Genomic DNA, 13003 nt, shown 5'->3' on the forward strand with positions numbered 1-13003 from the left:
ATTAGTTTGTAAGTTAAATTAAATATAAATTAACTTTCCCCAAAGGGCCCATCAAGGACCTGAGAGCTCCTAGGACTTGTGGAATGTTGACAGCAGTTGAGTTACTGCTAAGTGAGTCAGTCAAAGCGGGGAATTGGAGGAAATGAGGACACTGGCTTGCTTGATGTCTTTACTGTTTATAGTTCAATACCTGAGATTGACCTCTGCAGGAGTCTGTTCTAAACCTTCTGGTGTAATGGCCACAATGAACATTATTCATATAGATGAACTTGCCTTCTCAGCTTGCACCCCACCCTTAGGCTCTGCTCCCCAGGCAACACACAGGAGATTCAGGTGCCTTCATGACACAGTTGGGTTTTTTTTACTACCCCACATCTATTCTGAGGAAGAAGAAGAAGAGTTTGAATTTGATATCCCGCTTTATCACTACCCTAAGGAGTCTCAAATCGGCCAACAATCTCCTTTCCCTTCCTCCCCCACAACAAACACTCTGTGAGGTGAGTGGGGCTGAGAGACTTCAGAGAAGTGTGACTAGCCCAAGGTTACCCAGCAGCTGCATGTGGAGGAACGGAGACGTGAACCTGGTTCACCAGATGACAAGTCTATCGCTCTTAACCACTACACCACACTGGCTCCATGTGACACACTGCCTCAGCCACAAGGCCTGCACTGAGAGACAGTGAGCTCCAACAGAAAAATGCAGGCTCTCTTAAGGATATATACTGTACACATATAATTATATGTACGTGACATTAGCAATCATCTTAGGGACTGGGGATATACTCTGCAATATTTGGGTATGTATCCTGCCTTGTATACCTTCTATAAACAAACTTACAAGTAACAACACAAGATCATAAGGAAAAGTTCAATCAGAGGGCTTTGTTGGATGCATATAATTAATTTTAGTTGTTCCTGCGTTAGCAGTGGAAGGTTTAGGAAAAAGCCTGGAGCCGGGCAAGCAAAGCACTACTTTTAAACATAAGTATGCATGACCAAAATGTTGTTGTTATTTCTGTCTGGAGTCAGGCAAGCAAAGCACCACTTTTCAGCATGAGTATGTGTGACTAAAATGTTGTTGTTGAGTCACTTTTTTCACAAAGGTGAACCTGGAGAAACAAACATTAAATACAAGAGAACAATAACCTAAAAATGCTCACCAATAATATATATTGAAGAGCAGGTCTAGCTCAACCTACCCTATTAAAATATGAGCAGAAAATTTAGGCACCCAAGTGTGGGTGAATGAGAATATTTTTATGCCTGGGGAGAGCATTGCACAGCTTGGCGGACACCATCGAGAAGGCCTGTTCTCGTGTCACCAGCCTGTGCACCTCTATAGTGTATAGGGAAGTTTTTAATGTTTGATGTTTCTTTATGTTTTGAAAGCTGTTGGAAGCTGCCCAGAGTGGCTGGGACAACCCAGTCAGATGGGTGGGGTACAAGTATTATTATTATTATTATTATTATTATTATTATTATTCTGCCCGGACACTGAGGTCCAGCGCCGAGGGCCTTCTGGCGGTTCCCTCATTGCGAGAAGCAAAGCTACAGGGAACCAGGCAGAGGGCCTTCTCGGTAGTGGCGCCCGCCCTGTGGAACGCCCTCCCATCAGATGTCAAAGCAATAAACAACTACCTGACATTCAGAAGACATCTTAAGGCAGCCCTGTTCAGGGAAGTTTTTAATGTGTGATATTTTAGTGTATTTTTGGTTTCTATGGAAGCTGCCCAGAGTGGCTGGGGAAACCCAGTCAGATGGGCGGGGTACAAATAATAAATTATTATTATTATTATTATTATTATTATTATTATTATTCACAGATAACATACATACATCTTGTTCACTGCCATGCTCCACTTGAAGATAAGTAAGCCATTTCAGTGCTTTTTTTTGTTACAGAACCCCTATAGCAACTTTCCAGTGACGCATGTAATATTTTAAGGGAGTCAGCAATTTGGATGGTAAAGTATTACAGAACAGAATTTCAGAAATGATTAAAATATTACGGTATTCATATTTTTTTTTAAAAAAGCTTGCATTGAAGTGGTTTTAAAATTTTGCTTTTTTAAAGGTTAAAAAATTCCTGACATTTCTGTCAGGAAAGCAAATATATAAAAGCTCTCCTTGGGTGATATTATCTTATATAAACACATTTAGGGGGCAGATCTTGTACAGTCAATGTTTATAGTCACATTTATGTTATATAAAACCGTTCACCAGAAAGATGTCTATATTTGACCAGAAGATAATGGATGTACCGCTTTGCATGAGGCAAAACAAAGTAATACGGTATATAACAACCAGAAAACAGCAAGATCAAAGGTTGAATAAGGAGGGAGGGGAGACTTATTCCAAGTCGGCTTCAGTTTTAAAAAGGAAAAATCCACTTCACCCCAAACCAAAAGGTAAATGCAAAAAAAAAGGGAGAGAGGTTAAAGTAAGAGGTAATGGAACATAGAAACCCTTAGGGACATGTTGTCAAAGCAACTCACGAGGTTTAAATTCAATGAAAGCTGACGGGCGCCACTAAAATTCCATGTAACACTTTATCCTGAGAACAGAGGAAAGAAAGAAACCAACAGTCAGGTCTCAGATGTGAACATTTCCCATACAATAATGAAATTGTGGTGATTATTTATTGCATTTATTTGTCGCTTACTACCACAATGTCTCTGAGTGACTTACAATTATAAAAGCATATGTAATACAACATTTAAATTGCACCAAAATGACAAATGAACAATAATTGGCTAAAAGTGCTCATCCTGCAATAACATAAAAAGGGCAAATCCACTCTACTAAAACGCCAACAGACACTAGGGTATCATAATACCACCTGACCCCCATATTTTCTCCCATGGTTCCATAATTAGGAAACATAATTAGGTGCTGTGTTCCTATTGGTCCATGCAGCTGGCACTAATAAACAGTGGCTCTAGAATCACCAGTGGTGAGACAAATGAAGTAGGTCTATCCTGAGATCCCACTTCAAAATTGCCATGCATAATGTCTAGTGGGGAGCAGGAGTGAGAAGACAAGATACTTCCTCAGACCGTCTAAGCTCAAGTATACAGAAACCTTTTGTGACAAACTGCTAATGATCTATTATGTTGGGAAGCAGAGAAATTGAATTCATTGAATTTCTGGATGCAGCTGGACTGTGATCTCATCAAAGTCTAGAAACTAGCAAGGTCATTACAAAACAGAATGACGTGGGGTGGGGGTGGGATCCAAAGAGCACACACGCTTCAAAAGAAGGCTTTGCTGGCCACGTTAGATCTTAGCAGACATCATTATTTTTTTCTGAGTCACCTCGAAGAGAATGCCCTTGAACAGGGGTTCTTACATTTTGTTGCAGTAAGTCTCAAAATGTTTGAGACTCCAAGGAACCACAAGAGCCAAATTTTTCTTCAGCCTTTGCATTTCACTGGCAGGGAATCCTTAGGCCTGGATCACATGTGATGGATATTAATGATATAGCATAGGAAATGACCTCTCCATAATGGGTGAATCTGCCAGTTTTGGTTTCTTTCAGTTTCTCATTTTCCACTTCCTGAATTCTACATTTCCACATCAGTGGAATCCTCATGAAAATTTGTGATATTTTCCTCTCATACACATTTGTATACCTGGGACAGGGAAGAGCTCATTCAATCCACTTGCCTGCTCTGCTTCCCCTCCCACTTCTGTTGATGAGAGGTCCTGGGACGAGGAAGAAGCCATTCTCTCTGCTTGCCTGCACAATTCCTAGGTGCCTAGACAGCCAGGACACTGTTGCTGATCCCAGAGGAGAAGAGTATAATTCCCAGTGGCTACATGCAGGGGTGAACCTTAGTAATATGCCACCCTGTGCAAGGTCAACATTTGACGCCCACCCCATAGCCCTTGCAGTTCTGGCTTAAGCCCAGCTTTGGCAAGGAGGTTCAAGGCTCTGGCCGGGTCCTAGAGTCCTCCGATATCCTGCTACATGGCTTCTTTCTGGCCTGCAGGCTAGATAATGTTGCTGTGAAACAGATCTTTTGAGATCTCCATGACAGCACTACCTCTTTTAATTTTGTACTGTGGAATGTGTTATCCAGTAGGATAAAGTGAGCGGTGTACTGTTGTGCAGTGATTGGACTTGTGTTTTGGCTGCACAGAGTAAGAGTCTGTGTTGTCATGGTTTGGTGTGAGAGACTGAACTGATCTACTCCTGGGTGGGAACCTGGGAGGGAGTGGTTCTGTTGTTGTTTATATGACACTGCATAGCCCTAGACGGAAGTGGGTGAATGAGCTGGTTGTAAACTATGCTTAACGCTGGTATGTATTTTAGTAGACCAAATGTTTGTTCTTTAATGACTGGTTGCTTGAGGATTAGTTATCTGCATAGCTGGTGGAAATACATGAAAATGACACTTGCATGTAGGAAGATGACTAAGGATGTAATTGGAAGAGGTTGCTGTGTTGGGTGAGGGCATTGTGGGTGCAGCTTCTATTTCAGTTACTGCGTTTCATTACTAATGATGCTGTTTTGTGGAGTTATTTTATTTTATTTTTGCATTTGATTTTTATCCGTAACGTTCTGATGCTTTAGAGAATATTTTATTTCCCTGTTAATGATGCTGCTTTAAGAGTGCTTGTTATATTTGATCTACATCTGCAGTTTTTTTAATATATTTTGATATGTTGTAATGTTTAATGGATGCTTTAAGTTGTAAACTCCTTTGAGATTTGTTTAAAAAAATATTGAAGTGGCATGTTCATTGGCATCCGTCTGTCTCGGGAGAAATGATCTAAAAGGATATGCATCCTTTTACAAAGCTATTCCCGTTATATAATGCATTTTGGTACACATTGCTTACCAGTACATTCATTTTTGTGCACATTTTACTGCAGAGGTAATGCATTTTTGGACACCTTAATTTGCTGGAGAACACTGAAAAATTCAGAAGTGTGGATTTTGAAGGGTGGTTCTCATATTATTTTGGAAAGTGCAAAATAGTGAGATTCACATTTAACTGCTAATTGAATTTAATTTCTTCCCCCTTCCCTAGTGACAAGTGATCTTGTAATAGCCTTTTCACATTGTGGTGGGGCTGTGCTCTTTACCAGTAGTTGTAGTAATGGATAGGTAAAAAGATGGAGGCATGGATAGAAAGAGAGTGTGATGACTGGCATATCAATTCCATTCATTGTGAGAACAGGGTGCTAGGCTAGATGGGCCATTGGTCTTATCCATCAGGCTCTTCATATGTTCTTAATTAATACAAGAGACTGTGCAGGAGGAGTTAACCCATTGCCCCAGAAGCAGCTCACTGGCTGGGATGGAACCACTATGCTATCTTACTGACCGATAGGGAGGGGGAGGAGTAAGTTGTCCGGAAGGTTGATGCAGTGCAAACACACCAGCAGGAGTGCCACATCTTCCCCGCTGCCTAACTCTCCTCCTCCCAGGAGGCAATAGCAACCCATCTGCCGGGGAGCTAGCATAGTGGCCCCACCTCACCTGTGATCCACTTCTTCTTTGACCTCATATCAGTTCTTGAGGGCTATTTGTATCAGGGCAGTGTAGGGCCTAAACGTTAAACTGCCTCCCCTGTGCTCTGGCCCATAACCAAATCATCCACCATGCAGCATTTTTTATTTTAGTGGGAAGGGACATTTCAGGAGCTCCTGAGATGGAACTCTCACACTGCACTTCATTTGGCATTGAGAATGGAGAAGTGGCTTGGGGGGAGGGGAAGGGGGGAGAACACCATATTGTAGAATCATAGATGACCAAGGGTCATCTAATCTAACCCCCTGCATTGCAGAAATCTCAACCAAAGATTCCATGACAGATGACCATTCAATCTCTGCTTAAAAACCTCCAAGAAGAAGAGCCCACAACCTCCTGAAGGGGTCTATTCCACTACTGAAGAGCTCTTACTGTCAGAAAATTATCCCTGATGTTTAGTTGGGACCTCCTTTCTTGTAACTTGAAGCCATTGGCTCGAATCCTACCCTCTGGCGCAGGGAAAAAGAAGTTTGCTCAATCTTCCATGTGACAGCACTTGAGATATTTGAAGATGGCTATCATATCCAGCTCGCTCAACCGTTTCTCATAAGGCTTGGTTTGCAGACCCTTGATCATCTTGGTGGTCCTCCTCTGCACATGTTCCAGCTTATCAATTTATTTCTTAAACTGTGGTGCCCAGAACTGGATACAATATTTCAGGTGTGGTCTGACCAAGAATAGAGTGGTACTATTACTTTCCTTGACCTGGACACTATACTTCTGTTGATGCAGCCTAGAATAGCATTAGCTTTTTTTGCTGGTGCATCACACTGTTGACTCATGTTAAGCGTGTGGTCAACTAAGACAGAACCCTGCAGTATCCTATTTTTCACTTTTCCCCCAGGATGATGAGGAGACATTAATAAGTACTCTTTGAGTTTCGTCAGTCAACCAGTTACAAATCCACCTAAGTTACCTTGTCCAGTCCACCTTTTCCTAGCTTCTCTGCAAGAATGCCATGTGGAGCTTTGTTCAAAGCCTTATTGAAATCAAGATACACTACACCCACTGCATTCCCCTGATCTACCAAGCTTGTAACTCTACAAAAAATAAACAAATATTTGTCTGGCATGACTTGTTTTTGAGAAATCCATACTGGGTCTTAATAATCACATCATCCTTTTCTAAGTGCTCACAGACCAACTGTTTAATTATCTGTTCTAGGACCTTTCCTGGTTTTCGATGTCAAGCTCACCAGTCAGTAGTTACCTTGGTCTTCTCCCCCACTTTTGAATTTCGGGACAACATTTGCCCGCCTCCAGTCCGCAGGGACCACACCAGTACTCCAAAAATTCTCAAAGATTGCCGCCAGAGACTCTGAGATTACATCTGCAAGCTCCTTTTGTACCCTTGGGTACATCAGGCCCTGGAGTTTGAATTCATTGAAAGTAGCTTCAGGCCCTGTCTCAGTTATTGTTCTGAGCTGCTTCTATGTATCTGGATACATTGTTTCTATAGGGAATTACTAGAAGATAACTGATATATGTTGTAATAAAGATCTAGGAGAAAAATAGATGTAGGTCACAACCCCCTGAGACACCTTCAGATTCCCCGCTGTGTTTCAATGGAACAAGGTGCTAGGGTTTGCTGAGATAATGGCATACCTGAAGTGCAAGATCTGGAATGCTACAAAACCTTGTTAATAGTCATATTCCAATCTGGCTAATGATTAACTTCGGAAATTACCCTGGTGATAAAGTCCACCCCAAATAACATTACAGTTGGGGCAGAAATAAATGTCTGAAATGCTTTGGAATGAAATCAACTGTTGCTAAATGCATTCAAAATATTGTTGCTCTCTTTTTTAAAAACACCCTTTACAATTGGTCTCTCCCCCTCCTCCTCCACTGTTTAGATCATGCAAGAAAGTGGAATCAGGCAGCAGGTATTAAAGGCAAAGTTTGCCTTCAGGCTTCCATGAAGTCTCTTCAGTTGCTTGTTCTTCTGAGTCATGCTACAGTTTAGGAAAAGGGGTAGGAGCTGACCTTTTCGTAACTGTCTTTTTGCTGCTGGTGCTGCCTGAGGAAAAACCATGCAGAACAAACAGTAATTGTGCTTAAGTATCTCTTTACTGTGTTTCGTTCTACCTAACTCTCTTCCCCATGCACCTTAGCATGAAAACTGAATTGTTGCAACTTGATGTCTCTGTCTACTTCTTGCCTGAAATGAAAAAAAATATTGATATTGAATGAATGGCCATAAAATCAAGGAAGAGAACCAAAAGAAAAGACTCCAGAATTCCAGTCAGCCACCTATGTAGCTGCTTGTGTCCTAAACCTTCCCAAGGATCCTACTATTGAGGGACTATTTCACCTCTTGACAGTACAAGCAGCACCCTTCTAAAAATAAGGCTGTGTACACACCAAACACTCACAGTACCTTTAGAGCACATGACTCTCTCCCAGAGGACCCTAGGAACTATAGTTTGCTAAAAGGTGCCGGGGTTTTTATCTATGTGAGGGGTAAAACTACAGTTCCCAGGATTCTCTGAGGGGAAATAATATTCTTTCAGTGTGCTTTAAATGTATGGCGAGTATACAGGAAAAATCCCCCAAAATAGGACCCTGCAACTCTTTATAGCCACAACCGAAATATATTCTTATACTGCCTGCCATTGCTTTTGGGCTTTTCCTGAACCTTGGAAAAGATCATAGGTCATGTGTTGCATGAACCTGAATTCATCAGTAACAGCAATGAGGGGTAAACTACGGTTCCCAAGGATGCCAGGTGCTTTAAAAGTATGCTGTGTAAGCAGTCAAAAGTTAACACTTGGAGACTTTGAACACTTGCTGCTGCCATGCGTGTGTGTGTGTGTAAGATTGCAGCCAGGCCCCACCCTTCATAGCTGAAATGGAATTTACAAGGACTGACTGAATGTCTGCCACTCAAGTCGCAACTAATCCTGGAATCAGCCTTGCCAATGGTAAATCCTCCTGAGCGCAAGACAAATGCAGAAGGAGCAGTTCTGACACTGAAACTATTGGGCTGTATCTGAGCAAGTCACTCTCAGAGTAGATTCATTGAAATTAGTTGACAAATGACTAACTTAACACATTGATTTTAATGGGTCTAGTCTGATTATAAGACCCGACAACATTGAGATTAAGAGTCTCATGCTCTACCAACTGAGCTATGAGGACTTTGCCTGTTTCACAGCTGCCGCACACTGGGTCAACATCTTCATCAGGCTCTCCACTACAACCCCAAGGTCTCATCCCTGGTCACCCACCACCAGTTCTGTCTTTTACAGGACTATCCTATACATGTCTGCTCAGTCATAAGCCCTATTGAGTTCAATGAGACTCCCAGCTAGGTGTATATAGATGGGATTGCTGCCTCTGCATACAATAATATACATACAGTGGTACCTCAGTTTTCGAACGCCTCCATTGACAAACATTTCGGTTTTTGAATGCTGTAAACCTGGAAGTAAATGCTTTGGTTTTATAACACACCTCGGAAGTCGAACATGCCACACGGCTTCCGCTGAGTGCAAGATCCTGAGGCCTAGCTGTTGGCTATTGAGTTTTTGGTTTTCAAACGTTTCAGAACTCGAACAGTCTTCCAGAAAGGATTACGTTCGAAAACCGAGGTACCACTGTATTTATGCAAGAGTAAGAACCATTGAACTAAACTAGAATCGCTCCTGAACTGCATGCAAATGAATGTATTGTATAACTGCTTTTTAAGACTACTGATTCTATCATAAAAAAGAGGAATAACTGAGAATCCAAAAAATAGTATAATAAATACAGTGGTATCTCGGGTTACAGACGCTTCAGGTTACAGACTCCTCTAACCCAGAAATAGTACCTCGGGTTAAGAACTTTGCTTCAGGATGAGAACAGAAATTGCATGGCGGCGGCGCAGTGGCAGCGGGAGGCCCCATTAGCTAAAGTGGTGTCTCAGGTTAAGAACAGTTTCAGGTTAAGAATGTACCTCTGGAACGAATTAAGTACTTAACCTGAGGTACCACTGTAGTATTGAGCCCTAGTGGCCATTTTCTCCTGAACTTTGCACCATTGTAATAGTGTTGGTGTGCATTACTTGTGTCTAAGTTGGGTTTGATGGCAACTGTATCTCTTTTTTTGCATTGGTTCAAGAGGTTACATTTCAAAGCTGAGGGAAACTACTCTTAGATTTGTTTCCAAACCAACCTTGTATTATTGTTCCTTTCCCCATGATACCTTGGCAGATAGTTAAGACTACATTTGATCCTGCCTGGGTAATGGAGCAAATACCGAACGTTGACTTGAGCACACCGGAGCATAACTGTTCTGCATAAATGTTTAAAACCTAAAGCAATAGGAATGTCCTTCAAAACAGGAAATGTGTCCAGTTGTTTCTCTGGCTGGTGATAAAGCCTGTGCTTTATGCAAACTGTCAAGGACAAGGAAAGACACTTGGGCATGCTTTAAAGAAGATAACAGCTCTGTGAGGAATGCTGCGCTGTGCTCTGCAGTTGTACTGAGGTGGGGTGGGGCAGCTTAAGTAGTTAGATCACGATGATCGAACAAGGCAACTCTAATCCACTTCCCGTTTCCTGGAGCATAAAGCAGGGGCAAGGTAAGGCCTGCCCTTCTCTTATTTTCTCATGCAGCTCTGCCAGAAAAAGGGAAAGAACCTCACTGCATCTCCAAGGAGTTTTCTCACAGGCTCACAAGTTTGCTTTCTTGCTATCTAGGGGTGCTTTAGAGGTATTTATTGTGAAATTGGTGCTGCTCATGTGCGCAGGGTTCCCCTCCCCCTGCCCAGTACCCGCACAATGTGGTTGTCCTCAAAACTGCAGCCCATAGGTTTTTGCTGCTGTTGTTTGGATTTAATCCCAGATTCCCTTACTGTAAAATATCTGATAAGTAAAAAATACTCATTAATTCTCTGCAGTTACTGCTGGTGTGAATGTTCATTAGCACATTTTGTTTTTCAGTGGGAACAACATCTGACTTGGGTTGACTGAGGGAGGATATCACCACTCATGAGGTTCACTCATTACGGATATGAGGATGACCTTCCACAGACCTAGCAAATGGTTATGACCTACCAGCCTACATGACTCCTTATATTTGTCTTATTATTGGTGCATTAAATTTTTTGCACATTGTTGTAGACCCAGTTTGGCCACTGGTTGATGCAGTAGGGAAGGAATTTTGACTGTCTTGACCCTGGGATCTTTGCCTTCCTCATAGCTATCCCACAACTACTATATTTTCTACTATCCCTTTCTTGGGGGAATTTAAGTTCTTTGTCATAACTGTTGCTACCTGCTACTCTTGGCTCCGGGGCATCAAGCAAGATCCTTAGCTGATCAGCAGATGGGGGTGGCATCTGCATTGCATCACTTCAGGAAGGCTAACCTAGGACCTGATGCCATGGCCCGAATGATTGCCCAGGAGGGAGAGAACATGCCAGTCGGGCATGTGTCTCTGTCAGGGTCCTACACGAGAGTAGGACTCTCCTAACAGTCCCTAGGTGGCTATGCAACTTTGTTGATTGTATCTTCATAGAATCATAGAGTTGGAAGGGACGCGAAGGGTCCTCTAGTTCCATCCTCTTTTAAAGCAGGAATCTCAACTGATGGCCATCCAACCTCTGCTTAAAAACCTCCAATGAAGGAGTAGCACACAACCTCCCAAGGGAGCCTGTTCCACTGTTGAACAGCTCTTGCTGTTGAACAGAAAGTTCTTATTGATGTTTAGTCAGAATCTCCTTTTTTGTACAGTGGTACCTCGGGTTACATACGTTTCAGGTTACATACGCTTCAGGTTACAGACTCTGCTAACCCAGAAATAGTACCTCGGGTTAAGAACTTTGCTTCAGGATGAGAACAGAAATCGTGCAGCGACGGCACCGCGGCAGCAGGAGGCCCCATTAGCTAAAGTAGTGCTTCAGGTTAAGAACAGTTTCAGGTTAAGAACGGACCTCCGGAACAAATTAAGTACTTAACCTGAGGTACCACTGTAACTTGAATCCATTGGTTCGAGTCCTACACTCTGGAGCAGGAAGAAACAAGCTTGCGCCATCTCCCATGTTAAGATATTTGAAGATGGCTATCATATCTCCTCTCAGTCTCCTTTTTTCCAGGCTAAACATACCCAGCTCCTTCAACTGTTCCTCAGAAGGTATTTTGTCTTCACAAGAACTGAAGCTGGCTTTTCACTGTTTTTTAATTTTATTTTATGTGCTACATTTGGCAGTTGCCTTGTCTTGTTAACTGGTAACATCTACTTACAAAGCACCACCCAATCTTGGCATTATGTTTTGAGGGAATTTTATCTTATAGCTGGGATGCATGCCAGGTTTTCTGCAAGTACTTCACCACTACATTCTTTTTCGTTAAAAGAATTTTTTATTGTACAATCCCCCCCCCCCGCCAAAACCCACCCCCTAAGCCAAACAAAATGAAAACATAAACCCAGAAGAAGGCCAGAAAGCACAACACACATATCAAAACCAAAACATTGCCATCAATTAAGACATCATTAATAGCATAAAAACCATAGGGAAATCACAGACAAATTAAGGCTGCAAACACACTAAGCACTTAAATCACATTTAATGCACTTAAATTCCTCCAAAGAATTCTGGGAATGGTAGGTGCTGTGGATTGGATCTCTGGGAGGAGTAAATTACAGTTCTCATGATTCTTTTGGGAAAGTCATGTGTGGTGTGGATATAGCCTAAGACTTTCCAAGAGACCTGTCTTGACAAATGCTTTTGAGTCTTTGTTTATCCAGGTGCTTAACAACGTTTCTCCACTGCGTGGAGGAAGAAGTGGTGGTAAGATTGTCATCCTGCCTTCTCTGTCATCATCCCTGCTACCCTGCTACCCTCCATGAGTCAGGGGCTGACCACCTGCAGGGGCAGCCTGTCCCACTCATTTCCCTACAAATAGTTAAACTCTGATTTTCCAGGGTTTGAAAAATGCATGGGGACCATACACAACAGGCTTCCTGCTGCAGTCAGTCACCCTCCAACTCAAGCAGAACAATAGCAACAATAGCGGAGAGGTGGATTAAAACAATTTTAGATCTCTTTCATCCATGCTGACAATGTTTGGCTAAGAAATTTAGGAATATCAATGCAGGTTGCCTTGTGGCTTGTCAAGTGAGTTGAAACGACAAGACTTTGAAGACTGTAAAAAGAGTAGGAATGTATACAAGCAGTCATACTTGTTGGGGGGAAAGGTGGGGTATACATAAATATATAAGGATAATAATAATAATAATAATAATAATAATAATAATAATAATAGACTCTAGAGCCAGTGTGGTGTAGTGGTTAAGAGCGGTAGTCTTGCAATCTGGGGAACCGGGTTTGATTCCTTGCTCCTCCACATGCAGCTGCTGGGTGACCTTGGGCTAGTCACACTTCTCTGAATTCTCTCAGCCCCACTCACCTCACAGAGTGTTTGTTGTGGGGGAGGAAGGAAAGGAGAATGTTAGCCGCTTTGAGACTCCTTAGGGT

Source organism: Podarcis tiliguerta (assembly GCF_965153285.1).
Source record: "Podarcis tiliguerta genome assembly, chromosome: 1".
Taxonomy (NCBI): domain Eukaryota; kingdom Metazoa; phylum Chordata; class Lepidosauria; order Squamata; family Lacertidae; genus Podarcis; species Podarcis tiliguerta.